Source organism: Mus musculus, chromosome 7 (genome assembly GCF_000001635.26).
Source record: "Mus musculus strain C57BL/6J chromosome 7, GRCm38.p6 C57BL/6J".
Classification (NCBI taxonomy): Eukaryota; Metazoa; Chordata; class Mammalia; order Rodentia; family Muridae; genus Mus; species Mus musculus.
In genome coordinates, this window is record NC_000073.6 from 89,603,177 (window position 1) to 89,621,654 (window position 18,478).

Consider the following 18,478-nt stretch of genomic DNA (forward strand, 5'->3'; position numbering starts at 1 on the left):
CATAAAAATAAATAGCAAGCAATTGTAACAGAGGTATGGAAACCTGTTCTCTCAATGAGGGATGAAGAACTTAAAGATATGGATACCATTTATGCTGTGACTAAATATTAAGACGTAGGACTATGTTACATATTGGAGTTCAGTGTCTCCTTTGGTTTAGCCATGGTCACAGCTGTGTTAAACAGCTAAGTCACCAAAAACATCTTTTGCAATGATGGGGACAAATGTAGAACAGAAATAAAGTCCCCTGACACCTTGGGAGGGGCCTGTCAAAAGCTTTGCATAAAGAGTTCTTGTAAATCCTACAGCATACAGTCTAGAGTAAGAGAGCCAATAGATGCACAGTCAATTACAGTCAATTATCCATGATAGAATCTGAGAAGTACATTATGAAAGGAGGATATACATTTAAAACTAAAAAAAAAAAAAAAAAAAAAACACACATATTTTCCATTAAAATGTCTGTGTTCAAATTTAGTAGGAGAAAAGTAATCTCACTGCTAATTTGTAGTTTGATCTACAACCTTAGAGTTTGCTTAAAAATTCCCTAAGGCTATGGAGCAAAGTGATATGCATTTAAAACCTTCAGTGAAATAATTAATAGCAATTCCAATGTTATTTCATGAATTCTTTTCATCCTGTTTCTTGTTCGTGTGGGGTAGGGAAAACAGCACATTTTCCTTTTCAGTTATCTAAGAGAGCTAAGACGTCTTTCTTTGAGTAAAGGTATTTTTACCACTGAAACAGCGGTTTTTACGTTACATGTCACATATGTTGGGGTACAGAGCGAATAGCATTCTTATCCATGAAGTTTCTCTCCTAACTGACTTGTATATAATATCACTGTTACAGGAAAAGAATCCCAGCACTGTCAGCTCATGACTTACGACAAGACAGGGGAATTTCCCTTGAAAGCTTTGATAAACTTGAAAGATGTAGGATTTTGGTACCACCCTCCAGAGGCTATATAAAGCAGTAAAATTGCAAGAGATGTATAGATTGCACAAGTGCATTCTCTAGGGCACCTCTATACATTTTATCAGCTTCTCAGAGATGTGTTTGATCCAGCCAATGATTAAGACCACTACTGTAGAAGTTTCTAGGAGAACATATCTAACAAAAGGTCTAGTGAGATGGGATGATGCTCTTGTTCTCAAGAATACGAAGTGAGCCCTACTCCCTTCAATTCTTGAGCCATGCATGCTGCCAGATCAGTGTAGCCCCTGCCATCAGAAAAGCTTCTTTTCTGCAGTTGATGATGATGAATACAAAGACTCACAACTGGCCAAAGTGCAGAGAAAAAGTGACTGTGGAGTGATCGACCATAACTGGGGCAGCTATAACACATCCCTTTCCAAGGCTCAGGAAAAGCATATAAGAAAGAGTAAAAAGATTTTGAGAGCCAGGGATTGGAGAGACATAGTGTCTTGTGGACATGACCTGACTATACCCCATTTATGAACTTATGCAGCAGTTGTGGTTGCCTGCATCGGACCTACACAAGATCAAGTCAACACTCCAACATGGATAGGGGAGGGGTTCATGAGATCTCACCCCCAATATAGGAGCCTTTGTCAAGTGATGGCTGCTAAGGATAAAAAGAGTCAGTTTTCTTCAAGAGCATGGTCCACAGTGGATTACCCATGAGCAATTAGATGGTAATACATCCATTTGGACATGGGCAACATTAATTGTACACAGTAGGTAATAAAAACCATAAGCATGAAATTGGGAATGTGAGAGTGTGGGGGTGTCCAGAGGCAGTAGGAATTGAGTATGCTTGAAGTACATTGTGTTCATATATGAAATGACCGGGTAATAAGTAAAAATAAAACAGAAAGTATGAAATGGTGGTCCAGGCTTGTGATTCATGTGTCTTTTTCTCTCTTAGATTTTTTTATCCCTTTGTCAACAATATGCTTTGTGTACCCTTGATGCTGTATGACAATGTAGTCTTCATTTGCTGAGATTTATTGGTAAAGTAGCTGTATGACAATGTAGTCTTCATTTGCTGAGATTTATTGGTAAAGTAGTCCTCTAAGGAGGACAGACTTGCCCAACAGAGTCACTCAGTTTTCATTCCTCTTGACTATGAAAAAATATTAATGAGATAACCAAACAGGCTAAGTAAATGTGTTTGAACATAAAAGCAGGCACATGTGTAAGTGGTAGTTAATATTTAAAATGCACGCTATTTAACATCCAGCCGATAAACATGTAAGTCTCAACTCTCTACAGACTGCATCTTGGCATAGTTTGACAGCAAAGAAATTTAGCCCTGAGTTTAAGATAATTCAGATAAATTTTAAATTTATTGAATTTTGTTAGGAGACATTAAATGGCCAATAAGTAAAAGCAAAACTCACTTGTCATCTTCCCTTTCCATCTCACGCACTTTCTTGAGTACAGCAGCTACTCCAAAATATCCTTCAACCCCATGCCTGTCTCTACAAAGCTGCCCCCAATCCAGCCGAGGGTCTCATATCACCCCTTTCTGTATGTTGGTGAATTTTATATGATGTAGATCAACTTAGTCTCTGTTTTATTTTTTATTATCCATTAAATTATTACAATGATTTCCTCACTTCCCAGTTTCTTATAAATGCTGATTCAGCAAGCAAGAACCTTTTCTTGGGTGGGATTGGTGGTCAGGAAGAAGCTTATGTTTGTAACTCATTTCTTTTGTCTCTGAAACCAGTGTAAGGGAAACCATGGCATTTAAGAGCTAAGCAACTTCAATTTAGATTATATCTTTCTTGATTAACCTGTCCCTTCAAATTGTTCACGCCCATTTTAATCTGTTAAAATATACCGCTCGTACGTGTCAGTACACAGTTGCTTTGAATTATTTTCAAAAAATTAATTCACTATATGTAACACGATTTAATTGGAGCAATCTTTCTAAGTTCTCTGGTCCAGGAAGGAAACGTGTTAAGCCACAAACCAGTAGGAAAATAATTTGCATAAAACCATCTCTGCACCAGTGAAAGTCTGACACATCCCAAGCCTTGTAATTATTTAACTTCTCTTTTATTTCTCTACTGAAATCTGAAAAGCAAACCTCCAGGGGAAATGTCACAATAAGGCATGTGGAGCCAGGTATGTTGGTAAATGTAAATCAAAGGAGCCTTTGTTCCCACAGCAAGGCAACCCTCTGTGCCACCTGACAAGAGGCTGTAGACAAGCTCATGCAAGGATTTTAGGATGTGGTAGGCTGTGCTCTCAAAAGCCTGTAATCCCTGGAATGACTGCTGCTGAAACCTGCCAGCTTTTAAAAGCAAGAAAAGCACAAATCGTAAATATCTTTCTGAAAATTTTCTTCAGAGGTTAAAAACAACTTAAAATTGACATGTCAATAGCCCCAAGGGTGGAGGGCTGGGCAGATTCTAAATCCACCCTATGGGAATGAAGTTTGTCTGCAGTTGTCACCTACTCAGACAGATCCACAGTGGACCCACCCATGGTAGTGAAGGAGCACATATAGAAAAACCTGCCTTCCTGCAGGTCACAGACTACCAGAATGGGCATTGGGAGTCCGTTCTTCCTGTCATCTGACATTGTTTCTGTCAATAATGTGTCAATAATAAGGTAACTCCTAATTCAAATAACTTTTGATATAACATTTATACAGCCCATAATTTTGAACCAATGGAGATAGAAAATTCATATAAAAAGGATGCACAGCCAATATACATTCTGGCTCTCGGTGTTATAAGATAAGTAGGAGCACAAGAGGTGGCTAAAAATTAGGTCCTAAAATGTCATCTAGCTTAATGTGTGCACCTGTGTTTACAAACTGATGCACATGAGAAGCTCTGTGTTGAACCGTTAAATCTGGTAGTTTAATTTGCATTTTCCTAAGTAAGTAACGCTGTTGAACAACTTTTCAGTTTTTTTTTCCAACCATAGATCCTTTGTCCCATTTCTTAACCACATTTTTTTAATGTCGTGTTTTAGAGTTTTAAGTACCTATATGTGCCTATAAAAATATGATGTTTTGTCAGATAGATGATTTGCAAGTGGTTCCATTCTCCTCTAGCTTGCCTTTTTTTACTATCTATTAAGAGGGTCCTTTGACATAGTAGGATTTTTATAGAAGAGGTCATGAATTTGAGATGGAGTGGAATACATAGGAGGAGTTGAAGGGAGGGAAAGGGAAGGGTAAAAATAATGGAAATGCATTGGCTCATCTATAGGTAGGCTGCTTGTTTCTCAAAAGTTTTACATTTTAACTTAAAATTCTATGATTAATTTTGTAGCTAAATTTTATACTAGTACTAATTTTTAGACTGAATTCATTTTTTCAACCTAAGAACCTCCAGTTATCCCTGCGTGATTCGCTGGGGAAAAATCTATTATTCATTCACTGAGTGGTTTGGCACTGGCTACACACATTTTAAACTTGATTGACTCTCATGAAGTCTATATTCTACATTCAAGTAGAAACCCAAATCTCGGCTCTCTGCTCCTCCCTGTTCCAGAGACAGCCACATCTTCTTGTGCAGTGCCAGCCTCATCCCGTAGACAAAATGGTGAAGGTCGGTGTGAACGGATTTGGCCGTATTGGGCGCCTGGTCACCAGGGCTGCCATCTGCAGTGGCAAAGTGGAGATTGTTGCCATCAACGACCCCTTCATTGACCTCAACTACATGGTCTACATGTTCCACTCACGGCAAATTCAACGGCACAGTCAAGGCCGAGAATGGGAAGCTTGTCATCAACGGGAAGCCCATCACGATCTTCCAGGAGCGAGACCCCACTAACATCAAATGGGGTGAGGCCGGTGCTGAGTATGTCGTGGAGTCTACTGGTGTCTTCACCACCATGGAGAAGGCCGGGGCCCACTTGAAGGGTGGAGCCAAAAGGGTCATCATCTCCGCCCCTTCTGCCGATGCCCCCATGTTTGTGATGGGTGTCAACCACGAGAAATATGACAACTCACTCAAGATTGTCAGCAATGCATCCTGCACCACCAACTGCTTAGCCCCCCTGGCCAAGGTCATCCATGACAACTTTGGCATTGTGGAAGGGCTCATGACCACGGTCCATGCCATCACTGCCACCCAGAAGACTGTGGATGGCCCCTCTGGAAAGCTGTGGCGTGATGGTCATGGGGCTGCCCAGAACATCATCCCTGCATCCACTGGTGCTGCCAAGGCTGTGGGCAAGTTCATCCCAGAGCTGAACGGGAAGCTCACTGGCATGGCCTTCCGTGTTCCTACCCCCAATGTGTCCGTCGTGGATCTGACGTGCCGCCTGGAGAAACCTGCCAAGTATGATGACATCAAGAAGGTGGTGAAGCAGGCATCTGAGGGCCAACTGAAGGGCATCTTGGGCTACACTGAGGACCAGGTTGTCTCCTGCGACTTCAACAGCAACTCCCACTCTTCCACCTTTGATGCCGGGGCTGGCATTGCTCTCAATGACAACTTTGTCAAGCTCATTTCCTGGTATGACAATGAATACAGCTACAGCAACAGGGTGGTGGACCTCATGGCCTACATGGCCTCCAAGGAGTAAGAAACCCTGGACCACCCACCCCAGCAAGGACACTGAGCAAGAGAGAGGCCCTATCCCAACTCGGCCCCCAACACTGAGCATCTCCCTCACAATTTCCATCCCAGACCCCCATAATAACAGGAGGGGCCTAGGGAGCCCTCCCTACTCTCTTGAATACCATCAATAAAGTTCGCTGCACCCACAAAAAAAAAAAGAAAGAAACCCAAATCTCCAGATGGGAACAGCATCAACCGTGAGAGCCAGAAGAGAAGAAGGTCAGGGTTCTAGGGCTGTTGAAGAAGCTCTAGCCCAGTGAATGCCTTCTTGTTCACTTGCCCGCATTGCCCCAGCTGCCCAGGACTTAATGCCTACTTCTCTGGAGTCTGCTTAGAAGTCTAAGCTATTGCATTGAAACAATGGCCCAAAATATTCACCCCAGTCATCTCTGCTCACTTTCCAATAGGCCACCTACGCTCTCATTCTAGGCCAATCTCAGTCTTGGCTACCCAATGCTGCCTGAGATGCTGTGTTCCAATGTATGTAATCCATAGCCTTTCTTGATTTTATTTGACCAAAAATATCAGAATGGAGTAAAGCTGGGCACAGTGTGTTCCCTAAGAAAGATATAAAGTGGATAGTGGGACTCACAAAATGATACTTCAAAGTTTAGCACTTTGACAGTTAACTTGAATTGAAGGATGTTGGAAACCATCAGAAGTGAAGGCTGTGACCTTCTCCTGTCCTTTTCTGTTATTCTCCTCCTCTTAAGACAGTGCATAAGAATCGGATTTCCTCTACCCAAAGTTGAGTCTGATAAACACAGAACTCCTCTCACCAAAGCCAGATATGAAACCCAGGAACAGTTCTAGGTTTTCTGTGTAAATGCTTGCTATGCAGAATTCCTGCACTGCCCTTGCTAATAGACCCCAAGGCCCTTCTTCTTAAAAGGGTCTTGCCCTATATCTGAGAATAAATTCCACACAAAAATGAGTACTGCAGAAGAATCTCAGGGGGGGTTCAGTGCCTTTCCCTTCTCAGTCTCTTACAACTAGACATTCTTCATGGACTCTAAACAGAAATCCACAGTCTCCCTGGGATTTTTACTCTCCAGAAATGACACGTACAAAACATTGAATGTATTTGTCACAGGCCTACCAGGTTAATGTCTTTTGTGACAGGGGCATTAGCCATGATCCTTATGTATGAGGTCAAGGAAAGGCATTACATCTTTCTGTCATTACTAGGCAAGCTCCTTCTAAGAGGTAAGGAGACAGTGGAATAGAAAAAGGCAGGAGTTTTTCCCAGGGTTTGGACTGACTGCTCCATCTGAACTCACTGTGGTGACTATTCCCAGTTGTCAAGCTGACTATATCTGGAATTTTCTAAAACCCAAGTGGCTAGGTTCACCTGTGAAAGATTTATAGACTTAGATTTTTTTCAAAACCTACTTTACTTAGGGTTCTTAAATGCCTCAACTTTCCTTCCACCAACCAGAGGTAGGGGGAAAAGAAGGTTAATAAGGAAAGTGTGTTTTGGCCAACTAGAATTAGTTTCTTGGGAGATTCCACTCTTCATTGTCAAGATACCAGCAGTCCAGTTCGATAGCAAACACCAAACATAAATCAATAGCAGCGGTGCAATCCAGCAGAAACAGCAAGGCTCCACCAAATCATCTCACTGGAATAAGCTGGAATACCATGGGAAGTTCTTGGTCGCGTTTCTCTCTACAAAGTGAAGACCAATGAGAAGACCAGCAAGCATTACACAATATAACAATGCAGTAGCCTCCTCTCACTGTTTGTATGTTACTCTATGTTTCTATTTATATTCTTTCTAAACATCACACACCGTCTTAAGTGTCTTGTTTTCAGCAAAACCTCACATGCCCTCTTACAAGACAACTTCCAGAAACACATCACAGGACCCAATTGAGTTGTTAAGAAGCCAGAAATTTCCACATTGGGAATGTTTTTTTCCTTACTTAAATCATTTGAAGTGAAAAGACCCACTTCCAATTCTGATCTTCTGGGGTAAGAGAAATCCATCTTTAAGCATGGCCATACCTTCTGCCTGCAGACTCTATAAAGACAAGGAAGAAGGGAACTTTTGCTGGTCAGCTCTTGCACTCACTGGCAAGTCCTTTCCTTTCCTGGCATTAGAGCCTACACCTTAGGGATTCTGGTGTATACTGAAGTCCAGCTGAGACATCCAGCCTGATTTACCAAAGAACTACCAGATTCTTGAACCTTCTGTTAGTAGACAGCCATTGTCGGCCTAGCTCGACCATAGCCTGGAAGCCATTCTACTAAATCCCCTTTATATACATGTATTCTGTAAGTTCTGTTCCTCTAAAGAACCCCAATACACCCAGCAACAAATAAGTTCCTGATTGTCAATACAATAGCAACAGTAGCAATCCACTGTGTATCCTAAATTATCTGGAGTATAGGTCTACAACTCTATATGATTAAATGGGTTAGCTATGGAATTACACCATTCTGTCCTGAGGATTTCTCAGTCACTAATAACATTTGACCATCTTTGCTTATGTACTTACGGCCTGACCTCCAAATCATTCTCAAAGAAAACCCACCCCCGAAAAATCAGCTAATAAGGGTGCTGTTGTGGGGAGGTTCTCTTCTGTGGTGACAGTGCATGCCAGAAACCAAAGAATATTTTTCTACAGCGCTAATAGCTAGAAATGTGATTCACCAATTAAAGACTGGAAAACACTGGCCTCTTTCATAAGGCAAATGCTTAGGACGTTAATCAGCCAAAGTCATCTTATTCTGTGGCAGACCTGGCATGGAGTCAAGACTCAAGGGAGAAATTCCAAACATGAGCAGTTGGCATGAAAGTGGGTCCTCTGTGCGCAAGTTTTACGCATTAATGATATTGCTCTGTCCAGGAAGATGTGCACGTTATCACAAACTGAAGTGACCCTCCTTCTCAAGGTAACGCATAAACTAAAATATTAACAGGTTAACAATGCCAAAACATAACCGGGCGTGGTGGCGCATGCCTTTAATCCCAGCACTCAGGAGGCAGAGGCAGGCGGATTTCTGAGTTCGAGGCAAGCCTGGTCTACAAAGTGAGTTCTAGGACAGCCAGGGCTGTACAGAGAAACCCTGTCTCGAAAAACAAAACAAAACGAAACAAACAAAAACAAAAAGAATGTCTCTTTAAAAAAATGCCAAAACATATTCATACTCTCATCAGTGAATATTACTAGTCAGATGTTAGCACTACCCTTAGTAATAATTTAGAATCCCAGGTTTCTTCCATATTGGAACTTCTCCATTTTCAATACATCTTCCAAGGCTCTTTTCTGTAAGGAAAGAACATTGAGGGTGGCAGCTAGAAGTTTCCAGGGACCAGGCTACAAGTAGCTCGGATCATTTTTGTAACATTCATTTGGCTACAGCCTGGTATCTTGGCTACCTACCCTAACTTCAAGGGAGCCTGGAAATGCCATAAAACTGATCAGGAAGAATGATAATAGATAACAGGTGTCATGAAGTGTCTGACATTACTCTACAGTGTCTGAAGTCACCATAAATAGATATGTAATTTGCAAAGTCTCTTCAGAACTTTCAGAAGACCATCCAGTATAGCTTACCTTGCCTCTATATCATGAACGTAATAAGAGCAAGGTTGCTGATGCAGTAAAGAGTAATTGATGATCTAGTGAGATCACCACCAAAGTTTGTTCAATTATTTTTGCTCCTTATAAATTAATGCATTTATAAATTAGTGAGATCTTTTCTTTCAAGTAAATAAGCAGTGATTTTGTTGAGTCCGAACAGACGAGATCTTCTACAAAGTCAGGCAAAGAGTATCAAAGAGGATCACATGCAGAGCAAAAACACATGAAGATGATGATCTTCGAGTATTCTGGGCAATAAGAAAGGAATCTGGATGTCATAATTATAGTAATACTTCTGTTTAAAAATATTAACGCTTTAGAAAAGCTGATGTGACAATTTTGGGAAATTTATTAATGCCTTAAAAATCTTGGTGTCTTATTAAAAATCCCATTGAGGCGGGAAATACACCGTTACTTCTAAGTAAATATGTTTTGTATATGCAGGCTCATATTAACACCTTATCTATTAGTCAGTTTGTTTATTTTTTTCAAAATTTCATTTTCAAGATGCAGAAGCATTAGGATTGCATTCAATAAATTTAATGAGCAAGTAATAAAGCCTTTCTTTAAAAAAATAATTTCAAGGCATCAAATTTAAGTAATTAGAATATTTCACTACATAGTATCCTTAAAAACCAACATTATTAACATATTCACTGTAACTGTACAAAAGTGGAGAGACTTAAACATATTTAAATTTTTCTTATGCCTAGAAGAAATCTCTGACTGTGATGTGTTTGGAAGCACGTGTATTTATGTTTTATTACTCGCATAAAGTGCAATTTACCTCTGCTTCACTGGAAAAGGAAGAGAGATTTGGTTCTAGTTGTTTCTGTGCTTGTTATAGCTTGTTCTTCCTTTATGTACCTATTGCTTTTTCTCTTCTTTACCAAAAACCATGCATCACACTCTTAGGCTTTAGAACAAACAGAGCCGCATGAGAACCTTCCTGCATTCATGGTCTGGCCAGAGGGTTATACAGGCTGCATCATGCATTTGCTCAATGACTGGTACTTTTATTCTCTATAGTTCTATTGCATAAAGCATTAGAAAGTATCAGACTTAGCAAAACAGGCTTAAAGTAAATTGTAAACTAGAATAAAAAAGGAAACTATATACTTTTACTTTTTTGTGTACCTCCATAGAACTCTAAACTTGAATGTCCATTGTTGCTTTTTTCTCTTTTTTTTTTCCATTTCTTGATTTCTTTTTTATTAATCATTCCATTCGTTTACATCTCAAATGATCTCCCACGAGATCTTTTCTTTACCATTGGAGTGAATTGCTGATAACTGATGAGTAGCATGGTTCTCAGACACTTATCCAGGATTAGTAAACTATCTATAAGCTAAGCAATTATTTGCCTAGGGAGTCAATACAATGTGTTGACTATGAACAGCCTGGAGTTTTGTTTAAATTCTGTCACATACTATCTGTATTTTGTTTTGTTTTGTTTTGTTTTGTTTTGTTTTTTCGAGACAGGGTTTCTCTGTATAGCCCTGGATGTCCTGGAGCTCACTTTGTAGACCAGGCTGGCCTCGAACTCAGAAATCCGCCTGCCTCTGCCTCCTGAGTGCTGGGATTAAAGTATTTATTAAGACTATCTAAAACTGCACATACAGAGGCAAGCTTTAATTAGCTTGTGATAAAAGGGGAAATTTGTTATGAGAATAGAGAATTGTTTGGTTGTTTGGTATTTTAGTTCTGGGTTGAGCTAGCAGCTAGAGTTAAGAAAACAGAATCTAGAAAGCAGACATGGCTGCCTTTCACCTCTGCACTTCTCCAGCTACATTGCTGGAATCTGTTTCCCCAAACATGCCATGCCTGTGCCCCAGCAATAAGGTCATACTGAATTCCAATTCCAAGTTTTTAAGAAAAAGACTTTGATTGGTTCAATTTAGAAATATTAATCACTAGTTCTAATCAATAATAACAAGGAAATCATTTCTGCATCCACAACTTCTTCAAGAGGCTAATCACCACAATCCAGATGCGATTTCACTTCCTGAAAAAAAGAGAGAGGAGATAGAAAGAGAGAGGGAGAGGGAATGAGAGATGGGGAGAGATGATAGATAGATAGATAGATAGATAGATAGATAGATAGATAGATAGATAGATAGATAATTCTGTCAACAAATCTTGCTACTAAGGGCCTTAGTTTCTTCATGTGCAAAACAAGCAACATTTTTATCCAACCCAAAGTGCTATTCTGAGGATTGAAAAAGATGATGCATAGAAACTCCAACTCAGGTGACAGAGGATGTGGAGAAAGAGGAACACTCCTCCATTGCTGGTGGGATTGCAAGCTGGTACAACCATTCTGGAAATCAGTCTGGCGGTTCCTCAGAAAATTAGATACAGTATTACCTGAAGATCCAGCTATACCATTCCTAGGCATATACCCAAAAGATGCTCCAACATATAATAAGGACACATGCTCCACTATGTTCACAGCAGCCTTATTTATAATAGCCAGAAGCTGGAAAGAACCCAGATGTCCCTCAACAGAGGAATGGATACATGTGAAAATGTGGTACATTTACACAATGGAGTACTACTCAGCTTTTAAAAACAATGACTTCATAAAATTTATAGGCAAATGGAAGGAACTAAAAAATACCATCCTAAGTGAGGTAACTCAGTTACAAAAGGACACATATGGTATGCACTCACTGATAAATAGATATTAGCTCAAAATCTCAGAATACCCAAAATATAGACATATAAAACTCCCATTCTTATCTGGTATAACTTTAGTACACTCTAGTTAAAGCAGGAAAATACTTTGTAAAATCAAGTTATTTGCAGGTTTCTTTCCTTCACCCTTGAGCTGCACTGATTTAGACATGTGGGAGGTAGTCTCTAACACCATGTTTACTTCTTTATTATCATTGCAAAATAGATGTAGATGGAAATTCACCAACCTATGTCAATAGGCTAAGGCTATAGACATCCTGGATTTCCTTGGTACCATCTGTCATCTCTTATAGAGAACCAAAGGCAGGATTCTACGCTATAGAAGCTTCACTCACATTTGAGAGATACTTTGGCAGTGTTTTTCTGGCCATCAAAGTTTACTCCTGAATATCCAGCTACTGCCTCCTCCCATGTTGGTCCTTGGCCTTATAAAGGGAAACATTTAATTGGGGCATGCTCACACTCAGAGGCTTAGTGCATTATCATCATGACAGGAAGCATGGTGGCATACAGACAGACGTGGTTCTGGAGAAGGAGCCAAGAGTTCTATATCTAGACCAGAGGGCAGCAGAAAGAGAATGACATGCAGCCTGGCTTGAAACCTCAAAGTCCACCCTCCCCAATTGACACACTCCCTCTAACAAGGCCACACCTACTCCAACAATTCTACTTCAATAACACTACTTCTTATGAGTCTAAGGGGCCCATTTTTTTCAAACCACCACAGCTGGGTACATCTTAAAAGAAAAAACTTCTTTGAAGACTTGCAAGCGTTAAAAGTAAGATAGGAATAAGGTGCCAGTGATAAACTTCTAGTGAGAAGAGAAACACATTTAAGTCGACAGCATCCTGCGCTGTTTCTTGTGAGGCATTTGCCTATCAGAAGTAGTGAGCCGTAGAAAAGGCCAAGCACAAAACCATAATATAGTAGCAGCAGACCTGTGCTTCAAGGCACATGGCATTGGCATTCAGAAGTACAGTCCAGGCTACCAAGCTCATGCTTACATCCTCCTAAAATATACATGTTGAAACCCAAATCCCCAGAATGATCATGTCTCAGAAAGAGCCTCTGAGTCACAGTTAGGTCCAGACGGTAGACCCTCCCTAGTGAGATTTAATAATAGATTTGTAAGAAGAGGCAGTAGAGAGCTTGGTCCTCTGTCTCTTTCCTCACTGTATGAGACTATAACATTTGTGAAGAGTACAGCTTACAGCATGATCTCCATCTTCCAGTCTTCAGGACAATGAGATAAAGGAGTGCCCCTAAGCCTCCAGCCCCATGGTATTTTGGTTATGGCAATCTGTGTTGAGGAAGATACCAAGGCAAGAACCAGGAGGGAAGAACGAAAGGGCAACAGAACGAGGCCTGGAGGCACTGGTTACGGCACAAGGAGCCTCAAGATGAAAGCAGGTGACAGGATGCAGAGCCACCCACATGATATACAACTGAAAGTAAATAACCTTTTAAAGTAGACAGACGCTACCTAATCAAGGTTGTCTGTTGGCTATGAAAAGAAAAAAAGAAGAAAAAAATTGAGACACAGTAGCTATCGAGATGTTTTTAAGAGCACGAAATAGAAAGTTCTTTTCCTTCTGATTTCTCTTCTAGACTGTTAGCATAGAAATGTATATCGTTTCTATTTTGGTTAAAATTCACATTGATAGCATTTTTCCTAAGTCTACTGTTTAGCTTTTATAGGCAAGAATAACTTACTCTTGATCCTTTAAAATTTTTTGCTCTCACAGTCTCACGATGAAAAACCAGTACCCAAAGTAGTCTTATCTGAGAAAAGGCAGTAGATATAGAAGAAACTTTTTTTTCAAGTGATAAATCCTTACCCTGGCCAGAGATGATGAAATCTGCTATGCAGATCTGTGGGGAAAACATAATGATGGTGCAGTGCATAACACAGCGCCAGGCACACAGTAGGGCTTCCATGAGCTTTTGCTCATGTGATTCTGTTTTTAGTGGTTGTTTCTTTGATACTAAAGATAAATGTTCTTTCTGAATTCAGCCAGTGGGTATTTGAAAAGTCTAGACTGTAAAACTGATTTCAACTTTCACTTTAACAGTCAGTCACTACTTGACCTCTGATGAGTGTTTTTCAGGACCCAGAACCTTTAAAGTTGTGACAGTGTGGGACACAGCTGAGGTTTGGTCAGAGAGTCGAGGAGTCTTACAGTAGACTGTCTCACTGTTCCTCGCTGTCCCTTTTGACTCCCTGGCCCTTGGGAGTCTCAGAAAGTAAAGCCTCAAGTCAAAAATGAAAAACAGTTTCACAGAACCTCAATCGTTATCACATCAGCTAATATAAAACATCACTTTTCTTTTAAAAAAATATAATTTTACATATATGTATATAAATATGCATATTAATGTGTATGTGTGTTTTGCTTGCATGTATGCTTGCATACCACATACGTGACTCATACCTACAGAGGCCAGAAGAGGGCATCAGATCTCCTAGAACTGTAGATACAAATGGTTATAAGCCACCATGTGGGTGCTGGGAACCAAGCCCAGATTCTCTAAAAAAAAAATTAGCCAGTATTCTTAGCCACCAAGTCATCTCCCCATCCCCCAAGGTCAAGTTTGTTTAGGGTAAAAGTAATATCAACTCTGCTGACGCAGCTTGGCTTTTGCTTATCAGTAGTTGTGATTCTGTATCATCAGAATCTGCAAGATCAACTGCACACTCATTTGGTGGCTTCAGTCTTCCAGTGGAACATATGCAGAACACATAAAACCCTGAATATGAGTGTAGCACAACAGCTGGAGCTAGACACTGACCACTGCCCTGGTGTTTCCTTCACTATAATAGCGTCTGCACCAGGACAGTGACTTTTATGGTTATGCAGCTCATAACACTAAATAAAAATAACATTACTAACAGCTACATAAAAACTGACCCTAAGAAAGCACTGACCAGCAGATGATCTTTTTTTAAAAATAAGTGCTGTTTACTTGGGTAATTTATTTTTACAAAACATGTAATTCATGAAGGAAGAAAAATGCAGGGGAGCAGGAGGTTAGTGTGTCAAGATTTGAGAACTCATTTGTTTGAAGTACAGCTCAAGTTTTGTTTTGAGTGTGTGTGTGTGTGTGTGTCTGTGTGTCTGTGTGTCTGTGTTTACGTTCACTTACTGATTATGTGTAGGAGGGGTGTGCCATGGGGCACATGTGGAGGTCAGAGGACAACTTCTCCATTTCTCTTTTCCACCGTATGGATTCTGAGGACTAGACTTCTGTTATCAGCCTTTGAAGTAAGTGCCTTCACCTGCTGAGCCATCTTGCCAGCTCCACAGTCAGGATTTTGACTGACATGAGGGTTCTAACAGACATGGTGAGCAAAGCTTGAAAGGCAGGGCAACAAATGAACCAACCTTTGGAGAATATTGGTGATTGAATGTCCATGGTAGCTTCTTGAGTTAAAGTAAAGAATGAGGTGAGATGAGTATATATATATATGTGTGTGTGTGTGTGTGTGTGTGTGTGTGTATGTACGTATATATATCATATATTTATATATTTTTAGTTTTTTATTAGATATTTTCTTCATTTACATTTCAAATGCTATCCCAAAAGTCCCCTACACCCTCCCTCCCCCTGCCCTGCTCCCCTACCCACTCACTCCTACTTCTTGGCCCTGGCGTTCCCCTGTACTAGGGCATATAAAGTTTGCAAGACCAAGGGAGTCTCTCTTCCCAATGATGGCCAGTTAGGCCATCTTCTGCTACATATGCAGCTAGAGACACAGCTCTGGGGGATACTGGTTAGTTCATATTGTTGTTCCACCTATAGGTTTGCAGACCCCTTCAGCTCCTTGGGTACTTTCTCTAGCTCCTCCATTGGGGGCCCTGTGTTCCATCCTATAGATGACTGTGAGCATCCACTTCTGTATTTGCCAGGCACTGGCATAGCCTCACAAGAATATTTATATTTTACATATTATATATTATGTATGTATATACACACACACATGAGAAAGTTTAATCCAGACCTGTGTTTCCTCATAGTGTCCTGGAATAATAATTTGGTATTGATAGAATTAAACTCTAACACTTCCAATTTAGATAATAGAATTCCCTTTCTTCCTAAAGATAAATAAATTGATTCATACCTGTGGGGGCCACACCTCTGCAGAATGAGAGCATCAAGCAGGTAGATATAGATGCCAGCTTTCTAGTTAGGTGGCAGTTTTGTTTCATTTAAAACTCTTACTCAGAGGAACAGTGTCTTGTCCATGAGCACAGATGTCTGTACTCAAGTGCCGCTTCAGCCTGAGCTCATTCATTCAGTACCCACCTCTCCCTTCTGTCCTTCTTTGATGGAAATCCTCTGTCTTTTAATCATATCCTCAACCATTCTTTTACCCAAAGTCAGAGAGCAGGGGTGTCAGGGCATATTTAGTTTCTAGTTAAGTTAAATAGACTTGGTTTAAATAGATTGATATCCTTGACTCTAAGTCTCTAAGTGACTGCAAACTGTTAAAGTGAAGGTAAATTCTTACACTGAAGACCTTTCTGTATGGAGTTTTAGCAGAATGCTGTGACTTCACCTTTGCTATGTAATTTTCGTGTGTGTGTGTGTGTGTGTGTGTGTGTGTAAATGCACCCATATAAGTTCATGTATGTGTGAGATAGAATGCAGTTGCACATGCATGCTTTTTGCATATGATTGTAGAGGTGGGAGGTCAAGCTCAGGTGTTCTTCCTTAGGAGCTGCCCACTACGATTTTTGAAACCAAGTCTCTCACTAGAACCTAGGAGTTGCTAATTAAGGCAGATGTAATGACCAATAAGCTCTAGGGCTATGCCTGTCTCCACTTTCCCATGTACCACTGTGATACTATTACAAGTTCACCATGTCTAGTGTTTTCCATGAGAACCAGACTCATGTTATGGTAAATATTAAAAAATGGACCGACAGGCTTCCCACACTACTGGCAACTGGTGGACCACATGGCTCCAGTCAGATGATCTCAACTTGGTGGTCTCTCTGGGCTGGAGTTCCCGAGTGCCTTGGCAGATCATGGCCATGCCAGCCCCACATAATGACCATCCACCCAGCAACCCGGTAAAAACAAACTCTTAAAGATTATAATTAACCAATCAGGTTTATGTATCAACAAATTCTCAATTTATAGGATGCCAATACAATAATTTCAGAACCAACTGAAAATGATAAAAACTGCCCACCTATATTAGACAAATTATCCCAATTATTCTAACCTTATGATACGATAACTACCATGGCTAATAAAACCACACTGTATCTGGTTCTTCTTCCTGTTTGTCCTCCTCCATCTTGGCCTTCCTCCCTCCTCTCTCTGAGATGCTCTCTGACCCTGCAACTCTTAGCTCCACCTCCCTTTTCCCTGGTCAATCACAGGCCTCCTGCTGCCCTGTTATTTTAGTGTGATTAGACAGGGAAAATCCTGTCACATATCACCCTTGCTGTTTAAATTCAAACAAACAAACAAAAAAGACCAAAAAACTTTTCTTTCAAAATATAAATTGAGTACAACTATACCATTTTGTAATTTATAAAGTATAAGATAGACCTAACACCCAGTCCATCATTTTTGTCATTAAGATAGAACAATGGCATCTGTCCTAGCTTAAAAGACTTACAGTTTTACACCTGACTTATGTCCTGGCTTTAGATTGTATGACATCTGAAAATCATCCTCTCAATTCTATATCATCTTTCTCAGTGCTAAACAACTTTAGTTGGCTATGAGACTACCAGTCTTCAACCCTGTCAGAAAACCAAGAATATTACTTGAAAATATGAGAAGCACAAAATATAGCTTCCAAAATGTAGCCAATTTATAGAGACAACTGATCACCTGGACATTCCCTATACTTCAAACCTTTGGAGCATCAATCTTCAGCCTTCTGGCCCAGGATTATCTGACAGACCTTAGAGAAACAGGAAACTAAGGAGTAGCCTATTCTGTCTCCGCAGAACTAAGCTGTCCTAACCTGTAAATTGTGTCCTATTTCTGGACAGTATTATGTCTGTAGATAAAATGGAGAAATTCTTGCCTAGTGGCTGTCTCACCACAACTGGAGTAACTCCATAGATGTTCAATTTCTTCTCTGATTCCAAGAAAGGGAATGCTGTCAGGAGCAGACTAGTCTCAACAACAAGTGAATAAATAACATTAAACATCACATTCTGTGGATTTCTGATGTTTTTGAAAACCAAATATCTATGTGAAGTAATCTGGACTGTTCTCTGTTACCTACTCTCGCCATTTCTGATTAAAGTAACTGAAAACACCCTAACAATAAACTCAGAGCCATGAATTTGCTATTTGGCCCTTAACTCACAGGCTTAATCATCTTAGATCAGTTCATAAAAACAGTAATAGAAGGACTGGGTCTAAGCCCTTTACTTTTAAATTTTTAGGATCAATGGAAGTAATTTATTCCAATGAAAACCTTGATTTTTTGTGTCAAAATAAATTCTGTATTAAAATAAGAAATTATGATTTCAGCTTAGTAACAACTAAAAAGACTTCTACCAAATGAGATTATGGCTATGTAATCAATTCTAGCTATTCCTCCCTGTTCCAATATGACCATTTCTACATTCCCTAGAAGGACAACCTATACTAACCCTCTCCAG

At 40.1% G+C, this 18,478-nt stretch overlaps 1 pseudogene; it reads left to right on the forward strand.

Moving 5' to 3' along the window:
• Gm2546 (predicted gene 2546) lies at nt 4,512–5,713 on the forward strand (annotated as a pseudogene).